At 48.6% G+C, this 18075-nt stretch overlaps 1 protein-coding gene across 1 annotated transcript in view; it reads left to right on the top strand.

The window, feature by feature from the left end:
• Nucleotides 1–18075, top strand: part of PRKCH (protein kinase C eta) — a 121057-nt gene that overhangs the window by 82874 nt on the left and 20108 nt on the right. The gene's annotated exons all lie outside the window — the stretch shown is intronic.

Genomic DNA, 18075 nt, shown 5'->3' with positions numbered 1-18075 from the left:
AGCCTGCTGCATCTGAGCATCACCCTGGGTGTTGGCTGCTCCCGCTCTGTGCCTGGGCGGAGCCACCTTGGTTGCTGTGGAGGGATGAGAGGCTGTTGATAAACATTGTCATCTTGTTGGGTGTTCTCTGTTTTGAGTCATTCCAGCCATGGTGATGGTTGCTGGCAGTGCCAGGAGTGCCAGCAAGCGCTTGATGCCCAAGGGTTGAGTTCCAGGTGGCTGTGGAGATGCAGGCGTGTGCAAGGGAAACTCAGGGATTCAAAATTTGCAGCACGAAATGAAGGGATTGGCTGGAGAAGAATTAGGATGGGTTTGTGTTTTTATCACTATGGTGCTTCCCAAGTCACCACAGGGACAATGGGAGGTGGGAAGTGAAAGTAACCCAGTGTTTAAAAGCTGATTCCAAATGCCTTTGGACGTAACCTTGGTGGGAAAGTGGCTGCTGTGTCATGGGTGATTGGTTGCTTTCCTGTTAACAGCCCAGGACAAAGCACACTGCAGCACCCACACCACCACCCCCCACTCAGTGTCCTGTGCTCTCACAGCCATGGGATCATTTCAGGTACCATGAAATCATTCCTCTTGCAAAACCATGAAGAAGTTTGCAAGCCATTTGTGAAGTAAAGTATTGTGGAGTCTGCTTGAGAACAGAGATGGAGGACAGGTAAACCACTTACAAATGATGTCCCCAAAGTGCAGAGAGGACATGGGTCATCTATTGCTCCATGTCTGCAAATCCATCTAGAAAAGTTCCAGGGGTTCATTAGCTTTAATGTGCCTATTGTGGGTGATGCATTTCAGCATGTTGTTATTAAAATAATGCCCTTTTTATTCCTTCTTCTCAGGACAGTACAGTCATTCTGCTTTCTCTGAGCCTCCATGGTCTTCCATTAGTCCTCAATCAATTATTTATTCATGGGAGAGTATCTGAAAGCTGCAGTCCAGTGTGAGAGCAGCAGCACTTGGCTGTGGAGATGAGTTTGAAGTACTTGATGGCTGAACCCACTGGAATGGTCAATAACATTAAGAACTGCTTTCCTGCCACAGAATAAAAATACAGTCTTGTAGGTGGAGAGTTCTAAACTTTGATGAGGACATGAGCTAAAAACCAATGCACTTTAGATGTCACCTGGGTATAACTTTAGTGAGCACAGACAAGGAGTTTTTTGAAAATCATCTTGCCTTCAAGTTGACTAACTTTTGTATTGTGATAGAAAATGTGTATTGTTGTGCAGTTCTGGCCTGTGTTGTAAACGTGGGAGGTCTAGGTAAAAAATCTGTAATTCTGAGTTTTGATCTGATGTGGTGTCTCAGCAAGAGGCACCAAGATTTTTGCCTGATGTTTCTTTTCTCCCTAGACTAGAAATAAGTTTCAGTGGGGATTTGTGGTGTCTTCTTCCTGACTCAAAGGGATTTATCAGCAAGACATACAGTTGGAACCTATGTAAACAAGAGGGACTTGACAGCTTCAGATCTTCCACAGCTAGAATAGTAAAATCTGAATATGACAAGGGGCATAATTCCAGAAAGACACACAGTACTCTGGGTATCCTTCTCCATGGTCACATGTTGCAGAGGCCAAAGGGACTTGCAGGGACTTGACGTATCAAAGTGCTAAAAATTCAAGGGCTAAGCAGTGTAAAGACAGACTTTCCCCATTCATGTCCCATTTGTATTTTTTTTCTTGATGGGGTCAGTGTAGACAGTGCTTATTTCATTTTGCCATTCATTTGTTTCATATATAACAGGAACGAGGGAGTTGGCAGCTCCTTGTGCCTGGTAGCCATGTCAGGTGACCATCACTTGACCCCTGCTCTGAGTTACTTCTGCTTTGCTTGCAATCAGGCAGCCACCTAAGGCACCTAATTTGAGAACTTTGGTAGCTTTGTCAGCTGGTGAGTCAAATTTAGAGGGGCTGAAGTGGCTTGGGAAAGCATCTGTTCCCCTGTGCCAGCTGAAGAGGGAGCCCAGACCAATGAGACTTGTGGGTTAAGTACTTGATGTGAAGTGGGGACAACACCATCCAGCATTGTTCATGGGCAGTTTGGGGGTCTGCTTGATGCTCTGTGGCATTTGGGGTGACAAATCTGTCTAGTCTGTCCCTGCTGGCCTGGCACAAAGGTCAGTGTCACTGGTTCCTGCACACAGGCAGCCTGGGAGGAGTCGGAGCGGGACTGCAGAGAGCTCAGCATGCCCAGCCAGGAATTCCACCTGGCTCTGCCCTGCTTATCCAGGATCCTTTGGCTTCACACAGCTCTGGGTGAATCACCTGTAATGAGTGAATAACAACAGTAATTCACATGAAATGAGAATCTAAATCTTGGGATAATGACCCATCTGCTAGGCCCCTTCAAAAGCCTCTTCCATTTTATATTTAAGTGATTGGTGTGGCCAAAAGCAGGGAGATCAGAGCAGTCAGAAAAGCACTGTGTTTGCCCAAATACTGGAGTTCCTGTTCCCTGGAGTCTTAGAAAAAAAAGAGCCAATTATATCAGTGATGGTGTCAGTTTGTTTTTTTAAGAAACAGCTCTCAAGACAGCATTTCCTAGGAAATTCATTTAAACTTTGTTCCAAGGGGAACTAGGCAGAACCCCCTCCTGTGCAGCAGTGGCATGGCTGTGTGCTTTGTGCCCACAATGTGTCACTAGCAAGGAGACTGTTCATTTGCTCTGTGCATAAATATTCAGTGCAGATGGTGAGATTTTAAAAAGCATCCACAGCGGGCCAGCACGGATGCTCCCTCAAAAGTTAATAGTAGGTTTGGCAGTGGAAATCTACAGGCCAAAGCAAGGTGCTTTTAAAAAGCCTGTCTAAAAATACAGTACTTCTGCCTTCAGCTTTGTTTATTCCATTGTAGAAAGGAGATTAGCACCTATAGCCTTAGCTTTATTAATCTGGATCTGTAATTCAGAGCCTTAATAAGGTTAAGTAATTTTTTTTTCTCAGGGTCTAATTCAAAATCGAGTGAACTTTACGGGATTTTTTTTCCCACTGATTTCCCTGGATTCAGAGTCAGGCTCAGCAAACCTTACCTGTGTCAGATGAATGTGGAGAGCAGATTTACTGGTTCCAGGCAGGAGTGTCCTTGCCACAGAGCCCTGCTGGCATTGCCAGTACCAGCACAGGTTGGTTTTCTGCCCAAGCCAGTGCCAGAGGCAGTCTGCACACATCATCCTGATGGACAGGGACACCTTTATTTTTATTTTCTTTGATATTTCTGGGAGTGAAATATACCTCCTAGGACTGGAGTGTGAGGAGGGTGGATTCCATGTCAGCTGTGGGATGAGCAGGAGAGTTGCTTTGGTGTGGGCTACTGTGTCATTCCCCCAGGGCAGGCTTAGTGGCACACAGCGGTGAAATGGGCACCTGTAACTGTGTGCCAGTGGAAGGAGGAGCCTTTTCAGCAGCACAGGCCAACCCTGATCCTACCAGGACAGCTTGGAGCTGGGACAGGGCCTTCAGCAGCCCTGTGGTGGGCTGTGGGCAGCTGGTGATGACTAATCCTGGATAACTCTTACTCCATCTTACAGTGTTGAGACCGTGCTGTGCTGCGGGCACAAACCTGATTTCATTTTAATTTCCATATCAGGCTTTGAATCAACATTGATCTATTTTTGTCAAAGTGACACAACAGGCTTGTGCTTTTTAACCTCTCCTAGCTCCATCAGTCACCTGATTCTTGTTCCTGCATTTGGGTCTTGAGTCTGTTGTGTGCCTCCTCTGAAGACTTCAGGCAATAAGATGCACAAAAAGAAGCATTGTGTTTGGGGTTTTTTTTTGTTGTTATTTTTTTTTCCTTTTTCCCTCTTTTTCTGGCAATGGTAAAATAGGAGCTCTGTTGGGAGCAACTCAGCAAGTAATGTTTCAGGGCCAGCAAATTCCAGTGTTGCTGCCCAGTGGGACTGAGGAGTCTATCGCAGGCCCAGGCTGGCAGCTCATCCGGAGGGGGAACGTGTGGCGTGCATACCAAAAGCTGGACACGAAGCCTGTTTCTGCTCACCTCTCCCCTTTCTGCAGTAAATGGGATTCAGGGAAATACCTCAAGTGTAGCTCCTCTTTCATGATTAGAGTCCCACATAAAAGTGCGGCAAATAATACATAGATTATATATAAGTATCTATAAAAAATGCAAGCACACCAATTTGGATGTGTAAATACATTATAGGGATTGTGCCATCTTTGGGATTACTCCAGTGTGGCAACTTCCAGCGCGTCTGTGTTTCACCAGTAATGGCTCTGGCTCGTGGCTGCCCCATTTCACAAGAGTGTCTTTTTGCCCTTGTAAAGCTGCCTTTGGACACTGTCATCAGCCCCCTTACAGCTGCTGTGGGTGTAATAAAGGGGAAGCTTGTAGGTGTGCCCGACCCCAGAGGGACTCAGGGCACCCGTGAGGTCCCGCTGGGTCTGTACCACCAACGTGGAGGAAGCTCTGTGATTATCTCTCGTGGTATGCCCTGGGATTTTAGTCTCTGCCTTTATACTTGAGCCTACCACTCTTGTTTTAACTGGAGGATGAATCATGCCTGCTCATCTCAGCAGCAATGAAATCCTATGACTAATTGTGTTCAGCTTCCACAGGCGCCCTTCTGAAGTGCCCAGAGGGGAGGGGAGGTGGGAATGCTGGTGCTTCAAACCACTGGAGAGGTCTTGGATGCTGGGTAATGCCATGTCCTGTGCTGTAAGAGAAGTCAGTGCCTTGGGCACTGCTTTGTGTTCGGAGCAGCAGCCCGGGGTTTACCAGGAGAGGGCCAGTGCTCTGATGTGGGCTGGGGAACTGCTTCCAGGGAGCCCTTGCCGGCAGGAAGGGGTCAGGCAGATGGACAGCCAGCAGTGCTGGGTGCCAGTCTGTGTCTGCCAAAAACCCCATGGTGCTACCTCAATGCAGGCAGATTGCTTGCATAAACTTGTCCTTGTGCTTGAAGGGCTGCTTTACTTAAAGATTAAAATAATAATAATAACAGAGCACTTCTGGAAACAGTGCTTGCCAGTCTGTTTAGTCTGAAGCCCAAGCAACAGAGCAAGAATGTATTTTAGAGCTTAATCACACTTACCCCCGTGAGTGTGCAAGACTGATACCAAGTGCCTTTAGACACCTGAAGAGCACAGGTGCAGGTGTGAGGATCTGTCTTGCACTAATTCACAAACCCCTGACCTGTCCCTCAGGGCAGTCCTTGGCCGTGTGCTGTGGTGAGAGTTTTCAGAATGTTCTGGTGTTGCGTCTCGAGTCCGGACTCGAGTCCGTATTGCATCAGTCTGTAACATCTTGTGTTGCAAGAGAGGTGGAGCCTGCTTTGGAGGCTGAGTGTCCCTAATCCATCACACCTTTATCCTAACCCATGGGTGCAGAGCCTTTCCAAAGGTCTGTTCTCTGCGTGCCAGCAGGGCGAGTTGGGTGAAGCAGAGACAAGCCAGGAGGCTCTTGTTGTATTCTGCCACATTCCCCTCCCCAGCTCTCTGCGGAGTCTACCGGATGTGCTCCGGTGGGATGAGGCTGTAAAATCCCCAGGAACGGTGCTGGGCTCCTAGCTGGAGCACTACTCAGATGCTAAGGTGCCTGTAGGATGGTGCTTTCCCAGAAGCCTCCTCTGGCTCCCACGGCCAGCAAGGACAGGCTGCTGTCTTCTGTTAAATGGCCCCGCAGTGAGTGTGGATTTTCAGTAGAGTTTCACTTACTTGTGCCACTTACCCCGAGTCTGAGTTGGATCCTTGAATCATTATATCACATTTCTGCTATTGCTTTGTTTGTGAGAAATGAGAAGGTCAGCCTGGAGCCGTGGTGGCTGTATTTACAGTCCCTAAACACTTAAGTCTGGTCAGCTTTTGAAAACAGCTTCTGGCTGTTAGGCCAGTGCAGAAGGGCACTTGCTATGTTTCATTCCTACTTTCTGGTAGTTACGAGTTACAAATACCTGGAGAGATCTTCCCTTCATTTCTGTCCTGTTATGCTGCACTGCAGGTTGCAGTTTGCTGTAGCCAGGCTGTCTGTGTGGCTGACAGTGGTCTGGGTGGGTGTTTGGAAACCAAAATAAATGTTTTCTTTACCCAAAGGAATGTTTTTCAAGGAAACAAAGAGTTGAAGTTATGTTTTGCAGACGCTGTGTATTTCGACATGACTTCGTGCAGTGCTGCGGAGAAGGGGGTGCACAGACTAAATCCCATGGGATTTTAGGGATTGTGCTGGGAAGCTGCAGGTGTGTAGAGCAACACTTTCCATCTCAGCCTGCAGTTCCCACGCAGTGGTGTGTGTAAATGCCTACACACTGGTTCTATGCTGGGGAACAACCCTGTCCTGCCTCTGGTTCTTCCCTTGGTGCTGTGCCCACGAAGGTCCCTCTGTAAGCACAGGGAGTTGCTCCAGCTGTGCTAATTTCCCCCTGTAAAGTTGAACAGAAGTCAAATTAAATAAAGCCTCCAAGACTGGAAGGGACTGCCAGCTCGTCTTTTTATTTGGTAGCAAAACTCAGGATTTCAACTGGTTTTTTCCAGCTCAGTGCAGCTTGATCTTCTTCTGATCTCTGCTTTATGACTCCCTTTATCAAAGGCCAGTAACCTGGTGTTTCATTTGTGATTTCGGTGTTTCCTCCTGCCCTAAAGATGTGCCTAAGCAAATACCAGCAGCTCAGCTTGGGTTTTTATGTCGTAGCTCTGGTGGAATATGTTGCAGGTGTCAGCTTCAGCCTGTATTTACTGCTGCCACTCCACTTTACCACGGCCTAGGACATGCTTAACTCTTCCTTGGGGCTGTGAGAATGAGAGTTTCTGGTTATAAAAGCTTGCTTGATCATACAAATAAATAATGTTTGGCTGTTATTAAAAAAATGTGGGAGATGTGAACCATTTTCTGTGAAGGAATTTATAAGCAAGTTCTCTACAACCCAAGACATACAACAGAAATAACCTTAATTCCTAAAATGGTGTAAAGTCTTGGGGACAAAATGTGGAGGTCCCTAGTCCAAAGCTGATGGGAATAGATTCATGAAAATAATTATTTTCTTTGTGTTTCCTAACTGAGTCTCCAAAATTTAGTATGGAAAGAAAGATAGAAAATCATTTTGAGGGCCCAGAATTAATGTTAAGGCTTTTTTAAAGCAATAATATTTTCTTGCAAGTCAAGAGAGCATTGCTTTCAAGTAAAATAAAATATTTTAGTTTGGATGTTCCTAATGAATGCAAAGGAAAATGGGAAACAGCATCAGCTCCACATGAGTATTTAGGGCTTTACATAAAATTGAGACCTCCATCTGTTCTCCTTATTTAATCAAAGCATGGGTTTAAATCTGTTGTCCACTATATTTGGAGCAAAGCCTTCAACTCGAAAAATACTACCTTTTCCTTAAGTACCTTACCAACTATGCTATTCTGCAGGTTGTACATCTTTCATTCTCTTCTGTTGAAGTTGCTTCATTAAAAAAAAAAAAAAATTACAATGTCATTGGAGCAGGAGTTGGAAATGGGTATTGCTCTGGCTACCAGAGCAGGCATTAGAAGCACGTTTTTCTGCAGAGTGATGGAGATTGCAGTATTTCTGTGAAGTAAAATGACTTCAGCAGAAGAGGTGGAGAAAAATTAAAATCTCATCCCTGCTTGCAAAGGGATTTGAATGCACATTTGCTCACCCAAAAGTGTTTCCAAGGAGTGTCTAAAGGGAAAGTTTTTCCCCTTCAGAAATGCCAAAGTTACTCATTTAGCTAATTTCAGGTTTGGGGATTTTGTTTTTCATTGTGTATTTTTTGAAAACCGTTTGGCTGGAGTTTTATGTTAGTCACACCTACCTTTGTGGCTGGCACCCACAGCTTTCATGACTGAATGATTTGCATTGAGATGGGAACACCAGGCTTTAATGAGCTTTAAACTGAACCTTTGAGATTAGCAAACCTGGGATAACCTTGAACAGAAGCAGGAAGCCAGTGTTTGCCACCCTTACTCTTCTGGATCCTTACATGTACAGCCCTTACCACAACAGGATGATAAAACCAAAATAGGGGAAAAACCCACCAAACTTCATCCTTCCAAATACAGTTTCTACATCATGAGTGGGATGGTCAGAGCGAGTGGCAGGTACGTGTATAACACACGTTGCCTGGCAAAACTCCCCAGTGCAGGGAAATTGCATTTGACAGATGCTTTGGAAAAGGACCAGATCATCTGCAGTTGTAATTTTGGGTTTTTTTGTGAATGTCAAACTCGAGCAGCAGATGTGCAAAGAACACCTCTCCCAGTGAGTGACGCTGAACCAGCTCATTTTATCGTTTCTTCTGGGTCTAGACTAAACAAGGCCATTAAGCCAGTGTGCCATAGCTGAGGGTGAGGACAAAGACAGCCTTTTCTGAGTCAGGATGAAGCCTGTTTTCCAGGGAAGGTTTGCCAGTGAAAGGCAGAACCTCAGCCGGACCTTAGAAACGCAGCCTCAGAAAACCTCTCTGCCGTTACTGCTTCATGGAACTGCTAAAAATATTGAATGGAAAATGCAAGTATTAAGGAAATGAGGTAGATTTGGCCTTTCTGAGCTGGATGGCTTCCAGTTTCATCAGCTTCCCGGAATCCTTGCTGCAAAAATGAAGAGCTCCTTGTAAATCTCAGAGAACTGTCAGTGTTTTTCCTCTCATGTGGCCGTGCTGGCTTACAGGGTTCGGTGTGTGGGGAGACCTCTCAGAATCAAGCAGTGAGTTCAGAGCTCACAACTGCTGGGATGGCTTGAGACAAATGCTCAAACCACAGCTTTCCCAGGGAATTATCTTACGGGGCAGCCAGAGAGAGCAGGCTCCAGGAGAACCAGTGGCTGAGGCTGCCACTGTGCTGGCCCACGAGACCTGCTTCGAGAGGGACGTGTGGGATCATCTCCTGTCACTTTGCTGAGCAAAGAGCATTGAGCAGCCTTCTGTGGTCATGGGAGGTCCTCTTCTGAAATGATCTGCACGTAGACAAGGGCCTGAGCAAGTGAGAGCCAGAGTAACGTCACATTACAGGTTATGTGAAAATAGAAATGCAAGTGTTGGGTTTCACACTGCTGGACAGAAGTCAGGAGGAGACAACAGACACTGTTAATGGGTTTAACGTGCAGTGTGGAGAAGCCAAGGGCTGGAGCTTTGCCTTGTGTGGTTAAAACTATGCTTACCCAGGGAGAGGCAGACAGTTTAAATTTAATGTCAATTACGGAGATAAGAGGCTCTCTGGGAGGACACAGCCAGCGCAGCACTCTTGCACCTGCAGAACTCCTGCCATCTCAGAGCTGGGATGAGCATGGTGCACTGTGCAGCTAGCAGGGATTTGGGGGTTCCTGCAGCATGTCCTGTGGGGCAGAGACTGGGAAGTGGCAGCATGCCCTGGTGACGTGGTCAGCAGAGCTGGCCCAGCCCCACAGCTGTCTCTTGCCTCTGCTCCTCCACATTTGTGATTGTGTTTCTGCTGGCTCAGATGGTGTATTTTGAGGTAGTCCCAAAGCATGCCAGGACATGGTGCATGTTCCAGGGAACAGGGGGAGGTTTGCTGGGGGGATCTCCAAGCGAATTCACCAAAATTCCCCTTCCAGTTGTACCTTTAGGGGCACACCGCAAGTCAGCACTGCCCAGGACCGAGAAGGTGTTCGCTGCATTTAAACCCGAGCCAAGAATAAACTGTGCATTTCAACCACATCGTGGCAGATTCCTGAAAACAAGGCCTGCCTTCATGCTTGGAGGGCTTCCTTGTCCTGCCAGGAACCACAGGGAAGAGCAGCAGGAGCTTTGGCTGTAAACTACTGCTGAAGACGGGCTGTCGTGGGCAACCACGCACAAACCTCTCCCTGTGCTTGCCTAAAGCCTTTCCAGGTGTGCTAGTTTGAAAACAAACCAGTGAGAGGCACCAAGTCAGAATAACAATTTAATGGAAATTAAAGAAAAGGAAAAGAAAGTAAAAGAAAACACTGACAGAGTCAAGATACAACCTGAGTCCCTGTTAGGCAGGGTAGTGGTAGCAGTCTGGTGGAATGGTGGCTGCAATCCTCTGAAGTGGTGATCCTGTAGTAGAAGGGGTCTGCTCTTCCTCAGAAAATCCAGCGGTGGCTGTGTAGCTCCTGTCCTCTGGAAATCCAGTGGAGTCCCTTTGATGCTCAGAGTCCCAGTTATATCCATGATGGGATGCTTGGTTCCTCCCTCTGGGTGGAGCATCTCACAATGGGGTAATGAGTCATGAGGCCAGGTGTTGATTAGGCTCGTTAACAGAAGATGGTCCGGAGGGAGTTATCTCTGAGTCATGCAGCAGGACAATGATGGGCCATTAACAGAAAGATAGTCTGGGGGGAGGAGGCAAGGAGACACTGCCCCACCTGATTTCAACAGCTCATGAGGATGGTAATAGAATACACCTCAACCCAGGACATTATCCACCCCTTATTCTATTACCATCTACATCATCCCAAATCAATACCTTCTTAAACTCTAAATACACATACATATATATATATATATATACAATGAAACCCTACACACCGTTCTCACCTAAGATTAGGTCTCCCTGTGGTACACAACGGGTTTCCCCATCTTTTTGCATTACCCACCAAGTGCAACCAGGTCCTTGAGCAAAGACAATCCCACGGATGGGTTTGCCTTTGCCTGAGGTAGGATTAATCCAAACAGTCTTTCCTAAAATACCTCTCAGGTGTACCACAGGGACTCTATCTCCATCCACTGTGTGCAAGGGTTCGGACTCGGCAGGACCAGCTCGATTGATGGACCCTCGGGTATTGACCATCCAGGTAGCCTTCGCTAAGTTTGCTTCCCAATTTTTGAAGGTTCCCCCACCAAGTGCCTTTAGGGTGGTTTTAAGTAGTCCATTGCAGCGTTCAACTTTTCCGGCAGCTGGTGCATGATAAGGAATATGATATATCCATTCGATACCGTGTTCTCTGGCCCAGGTGTTGATGAGGCTGTTCTTAAAATGAGTCCCGTTGTCTGACTCGATCCTGTCGGGGGTGCCATGTCTCCACAGGACTTGCTTTTCCAGGCCCAAGATGGTGTTCCGGGCTGTAGCATGAGGCACAGGGTAGGTCTCCAGCCATCCAGTGGTTGCTTCAACCATGGTCAACACGTAGCGCTTGCCTTGGCGAGTTTGGGGAAGGGTGATGTAATCAACTTGCCAGGCTTCCCCATACCTGTACTTTGACCATCGTCCGCCGTACCACAGAGGCTTCACCCGCTTGGCCTGTTTGATTGCAGCACAGGTCTCACAGCTGTGGATGACCTGTGAGATGCTGTCCATGGTAAGGTCCACCCCTCGGTCACGGGCCCATTGGTATGTTGCATCTCTCCCCTGGTGACCAGAGGCATCATGGGCCCAACGAGCTAGGAATAGTTCTCCCTTGTGCTGCCAGTCCAGATCCACCTGTGATACTTTCACCTTGGCAGCTCGGTCCACCTGCTCGTTGTTGCGATGTTCTTCATTAGCCCGACTCTTGGGTACGTGCGCATCCACGTGTCGAACCTTCACGGTCAGCTTCTCTACTCGGGCGGCGATGTCCTGCCAAATCTCAGCGGCCCAGATGGGTTTCCCTCTGCGCTGCCAGTTGGCTTTTCTCCAGCGAACCAGCCATCCCCACAGAGCATTAGCTACCATCCACGAGTCGGTGTAGAGATAGAGCCTCGGCCACTTCTCTCGTTCAGCAATATCCAAAGCCAGCTGGACGGCTTTAAGCTCTGCAACCTGACTCGATCCACCTTGTCCCTCGGTAGCTTGTGCAACTTGCCGTGTGGGGCTCCATACTGCAGCTTTCCACTTCCTGTTAGTGCCTACAATTCGGCAGGAACCATCAGTGAAGAGGGCATAACGTCTTTCAGTCTCCGGTAGCTCATTATATGGTGGGGCTTCCTCAGCACGAGTCACTTGCTCTTCCTCTTCTTCAGAAGATAATCCAAAAGTCTCACCTTCAGGCCAGTTTGTTATAATTTCCAGAATCCCAGGGCGATTCGGGTTTCCAATACGGGCACGCTGTGTGATGAGAGCAATCCATTTGCTCCATGTGGTGTCGGTGGCATGATGCGTGGCAGGAACCTTTCCCTTGAACATCCACCCCAGCACTGGTAGTCGGGGTGCCAGGAGGAGTTGTGCCTCTGTGCCGATTACCTCTGAGGCAGCTTGGACTCCTTCATAGGCGGCCAAGATTTCCTTCTCTGTGGGAGTGTAGTTAGCTTCAGATCCTCTGTAGCTTCGGCTCCAGAATCCCAGTGGTCGGCCCCGAGTCTCACCAGGCACCTTCTGCCAGAGGCTCCAGGACAGACCATGGCTCCCGGCTGCAGAGTAGAGCACGTTCTTCACCTCTGGTCCTGTCCTGACTGGGCCAAGGGCTACCGCATGAGCGATTTCCTGTTTGATCTGGGCGAAGGCTTGCTGCTGTTCAGGGCCCCAGTGGAAATCGTTCTTCTTGCGGGTAACCAGGTAGAGAGGGCTCACAATCTGGCTGTACTCAGGAATGTGCATTCTCCAAAAACCTATGGCGCCTAGGAAAGCTTGTGTTTCCTTCTTGCTGGTCGGTGGAGACATCGCAGTGATCTTGTTGACAACCTCGGTGGGAATCTGACGTCGTCCATCTTGCCACTTTACTCCCAGGAACTGGATCTCTTGGGCAGGTCCCTTGACTTTGCTCCTTTTGATGGCAAAGCCAGCTTCCAGGAGAATCTGGATGATTTTCTCTCCTTTCTCAAATACTTCCTTTGCTGTGTTTCCCCACACGATGATGTCGTCGATGTATTGCAGATGTTCTGGGGCCTCACCCTTTTCCAGTGCAGTCTGGATCAGTCCATGGCAAATGGTGGGACTGTGCTTCCACCCCTGGGGCAGTCGGTTCCAGGTGTATTGCACACCCCTCCAAGTGAAAGCAAACTGGGGCCTGCATTCTGCTGCCAAAGGAATGGAGAAGAAGGCATTGGCAATGTCAATAGTGGAGTACCACTTCGCTGCTTTGGACTCCAGCTCGTACTGAAGTTCCAACATGTCCGGCACAGCAGCGCTCAATGGTGGTGTGACTTCATTCAGGCCACGGTAATCCACTGTCAGTCTCCATTCCCCGTTGGACTTACGCACTGGCCATATAGGGCTGTTGAAGGGTGAATGGGCCTTGCTGACCACCCCTTGGCTCTCCAGTTTACGAATCATCTCATGGACGGGAACCACAGAGTCTCTGTCTGTGCGGTATTGCCGACGGTGTACTGTTGCTGTGGCGATTGGTACCTGTTGTTCTTCAACTCTTAGCAGTCCCACGGCAGACGGGTCATCTGAGAGGCCAGGCAATGTACTCAGTTGTCTGATATCTTCTGTCTCCACAGCAGCTATCCCAAAAGCCCAACGATGTCCTTTTGGGTCCTTGAAATATCCATTTCTGAGATAGTCTATGCCGAGAATGCACGGGGCCTCCGGGCCAGTCACGATGGGGTGTTTCTGCCACTCATTCCCAGTTAAACTCACTTCAGCTTCCAGTACAGTCAGCTGCTGGGATCCTCCTGTCACCCCACAAATGGAAATGGGTTCTGCTCCCACATACCTTGATGGCATCAGAGTACATTGAGCGCCTGTGTCAACCAAAGCCGTGTATTTTTGTGGGTCAGCTGTGCCAGGCCATCGGACCCACACAGTCCAAAAGACCCGATTATCCCTTTCCTCTACCTGGCTAGAGGCAGGGCCCCTCTATTCCTGGTTCTGGTGCATGTTGCTCCCTTCCGGTGAGTATGTTCCTGAGGTCCCTTCAAGAGGATCAGTCATACTATCATTCTGGTATCGTCTGGAGTTCTGTGTGCGAGAGACCGGAGCAATGTTGACTCTAGATGCGCTTCTTGTGGTATTTGTCCCTCTCTTTAGTTCACGTACCCTGGCTGCTAAGGAGGAGGTGGGTTTTCCATGCCACTTACTCATGTCTTCTCCATGTTCCTGAAGGAAAAACCAGAGATTACCTCGTGGGGTGTATCCTCTCTCCCTGGTTGGGGGACGCCGGCTCCTAATGGCAGAGACTCTTGTTGGTTCTGGCGAGATCTGGTAAATCTCTTCCTTAAGTTCCTTTTTCAATTTCTGATGGCCTTCTTCAATCAAACTCCGGACTTGCTCAGCCAAAAGACTTGTTTCCACGGATGAGACATGGGTGCGAAACGGGGCTGTGACGGTGTCCTCGTAAATCCTCAGTTTGTTCACCAGGACGCCCACCCTGTCCTCGCCTTCCCTCCATTGCAGCGTTGCCAGGTAACGGGAGTATATCTCTGGTCCAAGGCGTGCGAACCTCAACCACATCTGTGACGTGCACTGGACACCATCTGGGCTCTTAGGAAATCTTTCGTCTTCTGAGAAAATGATCTCCAGCACAGCCAATTCCCTCAGGCACCGGATACCTTGTTCCATTGTGCTCCATTTTCCTTGGTGCACCTGGAGGTCTTCTTTACAAAGGTACCTGTCCCTGACACTTGTAAGCAGTCGCCGCCAGAGGCTGAGAGTTTCTTGGGTTCTCCCGATCCCCTGGTCAATGACCACATCCCGGGACAGAGATCCCAGCTGCCTCGCCTCACTTCCGTCCAGAATGGTGTCATTGGCTGCAGCGTCCCAAATGCGGAGCAGCCAGGTCAGGATGGACTCGTTCGTCTGGCGCGTGAATTCCCTCCGCAGGTCACGCAGCTCACCCAGGGATAGTGACCGAGTGATGATCTCCGGCTCTGCCTCTTCTGCTGGGTGCGAAGGTCCTGCTGCATCCTCGTCAGTCACTATGCGGACTGACTTGCTTTTTGATTTCTTCTTCTGAACGGGGGCAACTGCAATCGGTTTAGGCTGTTCTGGTTCAGTGACAGTTTGTGTGGAGATGCTTACAGCTCCTTTGGTTTTTTCCTTCTCTGTGTCAGTCTGGATGGACATGGACGCTGTGGTCTTGTGTCTGGGTTCTTTCTCCTCTGTGTCAGTCTGGATGGACATGGACGCTGTGGTCTTGGGTCTGGGTTCTTTCTCCTCTGTGTCAGTCTGCGTGGACATGGACGCTGTGGTCTTGGGTCTGGGTTCTTTCTCCTCTGTGTCAGTCTGCGTGGACATGGACGCTGTGGTCTTGGGTCTGGGTTCTTTCTCCTCTGTGACAGTCTGCGTGGACATGGACGCTGTGGTCTTGGGTCTGGGTTCTTTCTCCTCTGTGACAGTCTGAGTAGAGATGGATGCTGTCACTTTGCTTTTGGTTCCTTTCTTCTTTGCGACAATCGGTGTAGACATTGTGCTTGTTGCTTGGCTCCTTTTTTTCCTCTCATCCTGAGGATGCTGTGCCATAGCTCTGATCCTAAGCATAGTGTACACAGTGCAGGTCATGGAGAAAAAAGAGAAAAGAACTGCCAAAAAGATTATGCCATCCTTAACATCCACAGGGAACTCAATATTTTCAAAAACTGCTGTGTCCGGTCTGAAAGGCTGGAAAAAAACATTCTTTAATCCTCCCCCCAGGGGCTGAGTATGATTGTTGAGGCCCCAGATGTAGCAGCCTAAAGTAGGACAGGCAGACAAAGTTGAGTATATATTCCGAATTATGTTCATTGTCTCGGAGGTTATCATGCAGTAGGCATAATACACTAATAAAGCAAATTTTATACCATACCCTGGTCTACACAGGAGCATTACAATCGGCAGATAGGTCCCCATGTGCGGAAAAATATAGAGAGCTAGGTACAAGACCCATGTAAGCATGTTGAGCACCATAGTGAGTAGATGGCTTCTACAATACAAAATTGTAATTCTGACTTTTCTCAGCAGCCTAGCCCCACGTTGGGCGCCAAATTATGTGCTAGTTTGAAAACAAACCAGTGAGAGGCACCAAGTCAGAATAACAATTTAATGGAAATTAAAGAAAAGGAAAAGAAAGTAAAAGAAAACACTGACAGAGTCAAGATACAACCTGAGTCCCTGTTAGGCAGGGTAGTGGTAGCAGTCTGGTGGAATGGTGGCTGCAATCCTCTGAAGTGGTGATCCTGTAGTAGAAGGGGTCTGCTCTTCCTCAGAAAATCCAGCGGTGGCTGTGTAGCTCCTGTCCTCTGGAAATCCAGTGGAGTCCCTTTGATGCTCAGAGTCCCAGTTATATCCATGATGGGATGCTTGGTTCCTCCCTCTGGGTGGAGCATCTCACAATGGGGTAATGAGTCATGAGGCCAGGTGTTGATTAGGCTCGTTAACAGAAGATGGTCCGGAGGGAGTTATCTCTGAGTCATGCAGCAGGACAATGATGGGCCATTAACAGAAAGATAGTCTGGGGGGAGGAGGCAAGGAGACACTGCCCCACCTGATTTCAACAGCTCATGAGGATGGTAATAGAATACACCTCAACCCAGGACACCAGGACAAGCCTTTGCCCACATGTCTCAGCCATCATTTGTGATTCTCAGAAGGGAGAAAATAAGTGTCTCCTGAGCATCCCACCCAGAGCAAACACTGCAGTGTGAGACAGGCATGGACACTGCCCTTGCATCCAAATTTCAGCAGCCACTGGAGAGCTCATGGGCCTGCCGGGAAGGGCAGCAGTGTCGCAGAAGGTTTTTGCTGTCTTGCATTGCCAGGCCATCTTAAAGTTGAAGAGGGGATGTGTGATCTTGTGATTAAGATCCGGAGCTGGAATTCAGGAAGCTGGTGTTCAGCTTTGTCTCTGGGGGGCACAGGCAAATTTCCTAACTTCTATCCTTTGCTCTCCCATCCATTCACAAGAGGCTAAGAATACTTTTCTTTATCTCTTTAGGAGAGGATGTGGCTCTGATTGTCTTACACAATGTGTCCTTGATCTTTCCAGTGCAGCAGTGTAAATGAGGGAGGGCTGTCTTGTGTCCTGTGGGCTGTGGAAAATGCCAGTGCACAACAGAGCCATCAACGCCCTGATTTTCACTTTAGGATCGTAGATGAAGGATGAACAGGATCAAGGTGAATTCAGATTTCAGCTCGACCATAGGTTTTTATATTGATATGGAGATGTCACCACCTATGTTACACCCTCCCTACTGCTCCCCCTTCCCAGGGAAATAGATAACCAACCAAAGGGCAAAATGCATTGAGATCCAGCATGGATTTCGTTAAGGGACCCTGAGACCCTCAAATGTATTTAGTTTTTTGATCTTGATGTGGGCATCAGAGTAACTTTGAAGATAGTTCTGTCAAGGACCCTCCCGTCATGGAGCGGCTGTGAGGGCTCTGGGCAGCTCTTGGGCCAACACCTGAGAGAGTTCAAAAAATGAATGTGACCTGTTTGTGCTGCACAGAGCTCCCATCAGAGCTCCTCTCCTGCATCCACAGTGGTGCCTGGAGCTTGTGTGGCAGCTGCAAAGCAGAGGTGCTCTGAGTTGGTGTATTTTTAGGCAAGCATCACCTAAGTGTGCAGATGACCCCGTGCTTCCTGGTCATGTTCCTGACAGTGCTTCTGGCTGCAGGCTATTCCTGTGGGTGATCTCAAGGTCAGGCAAGCTGATAAGCTTTGTTAGGGCTCTGTCATTTTGGCAGCTCTGCTTTTGGCGAGGAACTCCTAGGCTGTTAGAGGTGAGGTATTGGAAAAAGTGTCCCTCTGCAGCTTGTTGGGCTGCAGATCTCTTGTGACAGTGACAAGGAAGTCCCCACTCCAGTGTGCACTATGGGGGATGTTCACTGCTTATATTAGTGCACTGCTGGAATGAATACAGCTGGGAGGACTTTAAGACTTTGCTGTAATGATGGAGGCATCCCGTGCTGCCTGAAGATTCCCCCTGCCCATGTGGTGTGATGTTGGCGGGAGTTTCGTTTCTTCTCAGCTTGGATAATGCTCCAGGTGGGGTTTTTCAGTCAGGCTGATGACAAGGAAATCTAGGACTGAAGCCCCAACACCTCAGGAGAATAGGGAACGTGCTTCCCCTCTGCAGAGGCTTTGCTCTGCTCCCCAGCTCCAGTGTCTGCTCCAGTGCAGCTTTGCTGAATCAGAGTGTGGCCCATGCGCAGCGTTCTGCTGCATCATAACACCCTTACGCAATCTGACAGCTCTGGCAGCCTCTGCTCCAGTGAGTCCCAGAGCTAAGCGAGCAGGAGCGCTGCCAGCCAGGCTGGTGGTGTGTTTGGAAAGCCGTGTGGGTGAACTCCTGCAGCACCTGC

The sequence above is a fragment of the Aphelocoma coerulescens genome, chromosome 5 (assembly GCF_041296385.1).
Source record: "Aphelocoma coerulescens isolate FSJ_1873_10779 chromosome 5, UR_Acoe_1.0, whole genome shotgun sequence".
NCBI classification, from domain to species: Eukaryota; Metazoa; Chordata; class Aves; order Passeriformes; family Corvidae; genus Aphelocoma; species Aphelocoma coerulescens.
This window is presented reverse-complemented; position numbering and strand designations above follow the sequence as displayed.